The sequence below is a fragment of the Rosa rugosa genome, chromosome 3, assembly GCF_958449725.1.
Source record: "Rosa rugosa chromosome 3, drRosRugo1.1, whole genome shotgun sequence".
In the NCBI taxonomy this organism is placed as follows: Eukaryota; Viridiplantae; Streptophyta; class Magnoliopsida; order Rosales; family Rosaceae; genus Rosa; species Rosa rugosa.
Genome location: NC_084822.1, coordinates 32,873,581 through 32,883,130, shown reverse-complemented (window position 1 = coordinate 32,883,130; position 9,550 = coordinate 32,873,581).

Below are 9,550 nucleotides of genomic sequence, written 5' to 3'. Positions count from 1 at the left end.
ATAGACGGCGCCAATGTTAATGCTTGTGACCAAGGGGTCTAATTAACGATAAATAAAGAGAGAGAGAGAGATAGAACGACACAAGCGAAGTATAGTGGTTCGTCTCCCGCCTTAGCGGGAGACTACGTCTACTTGAATGTTTAACTAGTGTGTTTGGGCCTTGCAGCCCAAGGGGATTACAAAGTGTGTAATGGGATGTCTTTAGTTGTGGGAGGAGGCATTCCTTTTATAGGTGAAGGAAGCTATCTCCTTTACATTTTCTTAGATGTGGGATGCAAAACCACTATTCTAGTCTTAGAAAAGCTATGTTGTGAAGGCAACTTTGCAAGGCCGGAAAGGTGGCTTCCCGGCGACGTATTTGCCACTTCCGGATACCGTGGCGTAGCTTGAACATAGGGTTACAAGATGCATGTCTCGGTTGGGCCTCACCATGGCTTGTGGGTGTACAAAAGAGGGTGTTACTTATGCTTGGTGATGTAGCAAATCCTCCATGCATAGTGAGAGATATCTACAACTTCTAAAGTCAATTGTGACTTCATGGCTCAACCAAAATCCTCATTGGTTGCTTCTAAAGCCCATCTTTTGTTCTATAAAGCCTGTTTTTTAGGATCGAGATCATCCTATGCAAAAGACACTAGGAAAATAATTCCATTCTTACATAGAATCCAAGGGGATTCTATGGATAAATTCAACCAACTTGCGGACTGCTTAGATGTTTTATGGTGTTGGTTGATGTGCAGACATGCTGGTCATGTGTCGTGCTATCGTCCACTCATAATGCTGCTTATGATAAACTCCTAGCCTAGATCATATGGCTATGGGTTCACTACCCGGATCATCCCATTCAGTCAATTCGACTTGATAATGCTAGAGAGTTTACATCGAAATTTTTTTTATGACTATTGCATATCGTTGGGGATTGATATTATGCATCATATTACCATGTACACATCCCAATGGTCTCGCAGAAAAGCCACCATTAAACGACTACGATGGTAGCCCGGACATTGGTAATGCGCACCAATATTTCCGCTTGGGGTTATGCAATATCGCATGCAGCTATGCTAATTCGTCTACGACCCATAGCCACTCAACCTTTATTTGTGTTACAGCTAGTGACTGGGTGCGAGTCTAATATCTCGTATTTATGCATATTTGAGTGTGCGGTTTATGTGCCAATCGCGCCGCCAAAGCGCATCAAAATGGGTCATTGCAATGAATGCATATTTGTGTTAACCCATGGTCGTCTGTAGTCTTAACCCTAAGAGGGATATGTTTCATCCCAAGGATGATGACAAAGATGTGTTAATTGGCAGAAGTGCCTTACCTAAGTGCAATAGGCGCATTATTGTACTTAACAACATACAAGACCGGACACTTTATTTGTTATGAACTTGTTGGTTAGATGTAGCCCTGGGCCAACGTGATGCCATTGAATTGGTGTAAAGACAATCTTTCGATACTTAAAGGGTACGATAGATATGGGCTTGTTTTCTCCCTACAGAGAGAATTTGAATGACGGATCGGATCCCATATGGCAAAGCGTCGCCGTCTACACCGCCGTGGCTGGCAATGTCGCCGCCGCCAGCACTGTCGCTGCCACCAAGGGTGACCGGCCTCACCCACCTCCCTTACATAAAAACGATGGTGATGTTTTGATGGGTTTTGCTGATGCAGGGTATCTCTCTGATCCTCACAAAGGTCGCTCCCAAACGGTTTATGTCTTTACCATGGGAAGCACCGCGATATCTTAGATGTCTACAAAACAGACCTTGATGCTACTTCCTCGAATCATGCAGAGATTATTGCTCTACATGAAGCTGTGTGTGAATGCATATGGCTAAGGTCTATAATTAGACATATTCGAGGAACTTGTGGTTTGAAGTCTACCACAGATGAACCTACATGCATTTATGAGGATAATGCAGCTTGTATTGAACAAATGAAGATAGGTTTCATCAAGGGCGACAACACCAAGCATATATCGCCTAAGTTCTTTTACAATCAACAACAACAATCACTTCTAAAGATTGAAGTGAATCAAATCCGATCAGAGGATAATGTAGCAGACTTATTCACTAAGTCGTTACCTAAATTCACCTTTGAGAAACATGTGAAGAGCATTGGATTGATAAAGTTATCCGAACTCCCATGATTGTAGTAATCAAGGGGAGACGTCGACATCAGGGGGAGGTATGATGTCTACATGTTCGATCTCAAAGAGTGAATGATGTGTTGTACTCTTTTTCTCCTCCTCGAGGTTGTTTTTGTCCCACAAGGTTTTTGTTACTCAAGCAAGGTTTTTAACGAGGCAACGATCAAAGCGTCACCACCAAGTTTGAGCGGCACAAGGGGGAGTGTTGAAGAATGTTGACATTTAGTGTACGTGCCTTGTCAAACTAGGATTAGTTTTATAGTTGTAATACAAGAGATTTCCTACTCCGAGTTAGAATAGGAATCATTGTATTCGAAGATTATGTATTTTGTAATCCCTATATATAGGGCTCCTATTATCAATGAATACACACAACTATTCTCATCAATCTCTCTGTCGAATCCTATTTTCTTAAACACATAATTTATTTTCCATATATCTGTACATGGAACCTCCTCTTTTGATATAATTTGTACCGCTAGAAACATGTATAAATGATTGATTCAGGACAGCTGAGGGACAATTTTTTTTTTTCTAATCACCGTCTCATCAGATGTGTAGTAATACAATAATTTATCTATTTCTCTACACATGTCATAGTATGAAAGAGTAAAAACTTTATCAATTTGTAATAAGCTAGCTCAAATCTTTGTAGAGAGAAGATTTTTGGTTGATTTTGGTAGAGAAGTGTCCACATTCAGTTTCCATGTGCGCGACATGTTTTCATTGTTTTGTGTCTACACTACGAACTATGTTGGGAGAGCAATAATGCAAGATCTTAAAGCAATTGTCTAGAGACATTTAGAGATCATTGTGCTGTTGTCAATTCAAATGTGCATGAATTCGAATGACTCTAGTTAGGGCTTTTGTATATTACAGCAATTGTGCAAAGACATATTTCTAACCGCATTTTGTTTTATGCTTGAATTTAGCTATCTCCAAACAAGTGGACTGAAGAGCACCCAACAAATGGGGAGCGAGAAAAAGGGAGTTGCACTCAGAGGTGACAAAGATGATTACATGATAAGAATAATCAATTTATAATAACTAAATTTAAAGGAGGCCAGTGGGTAATCTACTAATTTCTCTGATTAATCATATCAAGTGGATGTTGGATACAAGAAACACGTGCCTTCTTGATTCTAGATCAATTTAATGGATCAAATTACAATGACATTCTGGTCCTCGGCGAGAGCAGTGTGCAAAGGATAGGGTAGGCTTGCTATCAAAAGTAACAAGGATCCTGAGGGAGAATGCGTTATCATTTAGAAGAACAAGCAATGAATGTCTTTTGTGTTCGAGATTAATTCTTCAGGGAATTCAGTGGAGAAAAAGAAAACCGAAGCGCTACGTAAAGAAATTGTGATGTTTAATGTGAAGAAACTTCCAACAAGTTCCAACTCACCTGACAACTTGCTAGAGAGGTTCTTCGCTTGACAAGATGTACATGCATGTACTTGTAAAAGGCACACCAGAAATCTAGAGAATAATAAATCTGTGATCAAGAGGTTATTTGAACAGAGTTTCTGAAGTTTTAATTTGTGTAATAGCCTCATGACTTAGATTTAGCACACAATACTCATATAAATACACATTTCCAGATGCACTACATACACCAGAAAAAGACATAAACTAATTAGTGTTCAGTTGAGGAGGAAAACAGGAAATAGATGGATATGGAAAACTGAGAAAAAGGTATAGTAATATGGTAGAATTAGAGTGTAGGAAATACTTATTAGAGAGCCAGTTTTTGAAATGTGTTTGTATGCTGTATTTTCATAGTTTTTTGAATATTAATACGTACACTTCTTTTTCAAATTCAAAATCTTATTGAACTGCATAGAGATACGTATCTCTATGGGGATCTTATTGAACCCATAGGTCCTGGACATACTTTAATTCGAACTTTATTATTTGAAAGATATAAGAGCCAATGGTTTTCATGTGGAAACACATTGTGAGAATAGACAAGAGTTCCTTTGCATCACCTCTAATGACTATGGACATAAACGAGTATTAGAGAAACTTATGTGTCGCTCTAGTGGGTTGTATGCAACCACTATTCGAGTTATTGAATCCAACCATGTCATGAGAGACGACTTATGGGATTTTGACACATATAGGCTTTGGCACGACCGTTTGGGACACCCAGGTCATGATATGATGATCCGTGATACTAAAGACTTCACACGAACATCTCTTCTTCAGAACGAAGAGAAGTGAGAATCAAAAGTCAATTTAAAGAGAGCATTACACCGCCGCCGCCATGCACCACTGGCCAGCCAACGCCGGCGCCGTGATCCCCCTGCGGCAAAATCATGGCTTTGACGCCATGTATGGAGACTTGGCTCCTCTCTCTACTTCTCAAAGTAAATTGTGACATTGTGGCTCAACCAAAACCTTTATTGGTTGATTATAAGGCCAATCTTTCGTTCTGTAAAGCCTGTTTTTTTAGGATCAAGACCATCCTATGCAAAGGACACTAAAGAAATAATTTCATTCTTACATAGAATCCAAGGGGATTTTGTGGATCGATTCAACCAACTTGCGGACTGCTTAGATGTTTTATGGTGTTGGTTAATGTGCGGACACGCTGGTCACGTGTTGCGCTATCATCCACTAGTAATGCTGCTTATGATGAACTCCTAGCCCAAAACATATGGCTACGGGCTCACTACCCAGATCATCCCATTCAGTCAATTTGACTTAATAATGCTAGAGAGTTTACATCGAAAATTGCTCCGCCACAGCGCATCAACATGAGTCATTGCAACGAATGCATATATATTTGTGTTGGACATGAGTCTCCAACTATAAGTCCGCTATGTAGAACCCTTGACAGACGATCTCTTTTTTCGCTGGATTTGCGGATTGTCACTTTGATGAGACAGTCTTTCCGTCGTTAGGGGGAGATTAGAACATCAACGTTCAACAGGAACAACAGGAATTGTCCTGATCTGTCCCCACTATGTCTCATCTTGATCCCCTAAAAGTGACGAGATCACATATACCTGCTGCAAACATGTCTGCAAGGATTGATGTCCCCATAGGAGGACATGGTGCCACCTAGAGGAGATGGGTACGGCACCACTACAATGGATGGTGGTATGGTGACGCCACAAGGTGGCATAATGGCGTCATAGGTCATGGGTTCCGCTAGAGAGTGTAGGAGGCCCATAGGTTCGATGGATTCTCGCCCTAGGAAGAGAACGAGTTTGGCACAACTTGATCCATTGATCATTGATACTCAAAATCCATCTCATGAAAATATTCTGGATTGTGGTTATGTCCAAGAGACATCGTTGGGGGATGTCTCAATGTTAGAACCAATTCTTGAGAATATAGAGATGTCTACGAACTACATTAGTGTACATGAGGATGTGAAATTATTGAGACCAATGACATCGAACCTTACTCCGTTGAAGAATGCCAACGTAGAGAAAATTGGCCTAAATGGAAAGATGTGATCCAGGTTGAATTGGATTCACTAACAAAGAGGAAGGATTTCGGGCCTGAGATGCCAACACCTCCTAACATAAAACATGTTGACATTAATAGGTCTTCGTTAGATAGCGTGATGAGAAAAAGAGATGATAATCTCGCCTTATGGCGCAAGGCTTCTCACAAAACGCCTTGGAATCGACTACGAGAAGAAATATTCTCTCGTAATGGATGTCATTGCACTCCACTACCTTGTCAGTTTGGTAGTTTCCAAATAACTGAACATGCAGCTTACGAATGTGGTCACTACGTATCTCTATGGGGATCTAGATACAGAATATAATGAAGGTTCTTGTGGACTTCATTTACCCAAATCAAGTGGCTCTTGACCACGGAGCGCTTTTGCAATGAGGGTGAAACGCTCACTAAAGTGACTACTTGATTGGGAAGGGATATGATGAACTATGCCCCTGCGTTTTCATGACAAGTTCTGGATTTGCAATTGTCACGGTTTATGTTGATAAACATAATTGGAACCCTTGAGAGTTAAGGGAAACCGCTGAACACCTAAAATCCGAGTTTGAGACGAAGGACCTTGGGAGAACACGGTTTTGTCTAGATTTAGAACTTGTATACCGTGTCAATAAATGTTTTGCATTTTGATAAAGTCAAAGATGCACTCCCATGGTCGTCCGTAGTCTTGACCCTAAGAGGGATACGTTTTGTCCCAGGGATGATGACGAAGACGTGTCAATTGGCAGAAGTGTCTTACCTAAGTGCAATAGGCGCATTATTGTACTTAACACAATACAAGACCGGACACCTCATTTGTTATGAACTTGTTAGCTAGATGAAGCCCTGCGCCAATGCAACGCCATTGGACTGTTATAAAGACAATCTTTCGTTATTTAAAATGTACGATAGATATGAGCTTGTTCTATCCCTGCAGAGAGAAAAGAATGACGGAAGAATGAGAACGGATCTCATTAGCCTAAGTGGCACCGTCCAAGATGCTGTGATCGGCAAAGCTGCCGGCCACCCATCCTCCTCCCTTACATCAAAACGATGATGATATTTTGATGGATTTTGTTGATGTAGGGTATCTCTCTGACCCTCACAAAAGTCGCTCCCAAACGGGTTATGTCTTTACCATGGGAAGCACTGCGATATCTTGGAGGTCTACAAAGCAGACCATTGTTGCTACTTCCTCAAATCATGCAGAGATTATTGCTCTACATGAAGCCGTGCGAGAATGCATATGGCTAAGGTCTGTAATTAGACATATTCGAGGAACTTGTGGTTTGATGTCTACCACAGATGAACCTACATGCATTATGAAGATAATGCAGCTTGTATTGAGCAAATGAAATTAGGTTTCATCAAGGGCGACAACACAAAACATATATCGCCTAAGTTCTTTTACAATCAGCAACAACATGCACTTCTAAATATTGAAGTGAATCAAATCCGATCTGAGGATAATGTAGCGGACTTATTTACTAAGTCGTTACCTAAATCCACCTTCAAGAAACATGTGAAGAGCATCGGATTAAGAAAGTTATCCGAACTCCCATGATTGTTGCAATCAGGGGGAGATATTGACATCAGGGGGAGGTATGATGTCTACATGTTCGATCTCGTAGAGTGAAGGACGTGTTATGCTCCTTTTGTCCTTCGACTAGGGTTATTTTTGTCCCACAAGGTTTTTGTTACCTGGCAAGGTTTTTAACGAGGCAACGATCAAAGCGCCATCACCAAGTTTGAGCGGCACAAGGGAGAGTGTTGAAGGATATCGATATTGAGTGTGCCTCTTCAAACTAGGGTTTAGTTCTAGAGTTGTAATAGGAGAGAAGGTTCTAGATTTCCTAATTATATTCGGATTCTATTTCCTTGTATGACAAGATTATGTACTTTGTAAATCCTTATATAAAGGGCTCCTATTATCAATAATATACACACAATTCTCCCATCAAATCTCTCTGCAATTCCATTTTTACTAAAACATAGTTAGCTATATTTGGTGTTTAATATTAAGGACATGAAAAACGTCAAGTAGCTCCACTGATTATATAGTTGTGTACAAAGACCAACTTACAATGCATATGATTAAGTATCAGTATGATATAACCTTAACTGTAAGTTCGATGTGACCAAAATCCAAGTGGTGGAGAATTAGGCCTTCGTTGGGTATTAAATTGACAATCAATCAACTTTACAAACATTTTTTTTTTTTTAAATAACTTTACAAACACTTTGATGCAACTATAAAATTTGCATACCCAAACTTCGAAATGTCTCTGTCTGATGGCAAGTTAATTCTCTTTAGAAACTCAAAATTGATGCAGATATCGGACACTTAGATTTGAGCCTCTCCAAATCTCCTCTTATAAGTCTCTCTTACTCTCTTCAGTTGTATGCAGGGGGAGATATAAACTGCCTAAGATAAGATTAGTACCCAGATACGATTCAAATAAGGAAACGAGACACACTGCCTCCTCCCTCTTCTCTTTCTTCTTCTCCTCTTCAATTTAGGGTTTTCTGAGAGTCGCTCAAAGTTTTTTAGGACTAGATAACTGAGAAATTTGCTAAGTGGTCAATCATATATATAGGGTCTATCATCGATTACTATAATTTAACACATTTCTCTGTCCCTTTCTTATAATTTTGCACATTTCTCTGTCCCTTTCGAGAAATCAATGACAAGCTAGCACTCTGAAAACCCTAATCACCCTGCCACTCCCAAAACTCTACTCCTCCTCCCAGTTGCCCTTAAAGTTCTGCAACCGTGTCACCACCCCTTCTTCCAACTCCTACACCCTCACCTCAGACTCGACGGATGTTTGCATGGCAGGCATGCCCTGACCCGATTCGTTTGGACGGTTTGGGAAGTATGGCGGGAAGTACGTCCCAGAAACGCTAATGCACGCGCTGACAGAACTAGAGACTGCGTTTCACGTTCTAGATCATGACAGAGAATTTGTGAAGGAGTTGAATGAGATTTTGAGGGACCATGTTGGTAGGGAGACTCCTCTCTATTTTGCTGAAAGGCTAACTGAACATTACAAACGTCCAAATGGTGAAGGCCTCGCATTTACTTGAAGAGAGAAGATCTTAACCATACCGGGGCACACAAGATCAACAATGCTGTTGGCCAAGCTTTGCTCTCTAAGCGGTTGGGCAAGAAACACATTATTGCTGAAACTGGGGCAGGTCAACGGAGTTGCCACTGCAACTGTTTGTGCTCGATTTGGGTTGCAGTGCATCATTTACATGGGTGCCCAAGATATGGAAAGGCAAGCCCTCAACGTTTTCCGAATGCGGCTTCTTGGCGCTGAAGTTAAGGCTGTTCATTCTGGAATAGCAACACTAAAGGATACTACTTCAGAAGCTATAAGGGACTGGGTGACTAATGTCGAGAAAACTCATTATATTTTGAGCTCTGTTGCTGGCCCTCATCCATACCCTATGATGGTTCGCGATTTCCACAAGGTGATAGGCAAAGAAACAATAAAACAGGCACTCGAAAAATCGAGTGGAAAGGCAGATGTGCTAGTTGTGTAATACCCCAAAAATTCGTAATTAATTCCTAATGTTTCGGGAATTATTTAAGAGTTCGTTGATACGATTTCGTGGTTCGTGGATGGAGCGGAAGTATTTCGGACGATTATTTATTCGAAAAGTATGGTTTTAGGGGGGGTGCGAAGGTTGACTTTTCATACGTTAGGATTCTGTGAAAACTTCCTTCATGAAAGTCGTAGAGCGCGTCGATACGAGTTCGTGCATATGTGGAACGTGAAAATCGAAGTTTGTATGAAGAAGTTATGAAGATTTGAAATTTGTGGATTTTTCTATAAATATAGAAAAAAATCCGGATTTATTCAGAAATCCAGAAATTTTCCCATTTTGCGTTTCAGCCCCCCATTCTCTCCGTTCTCTCTCCTCTCCCACGCAGCC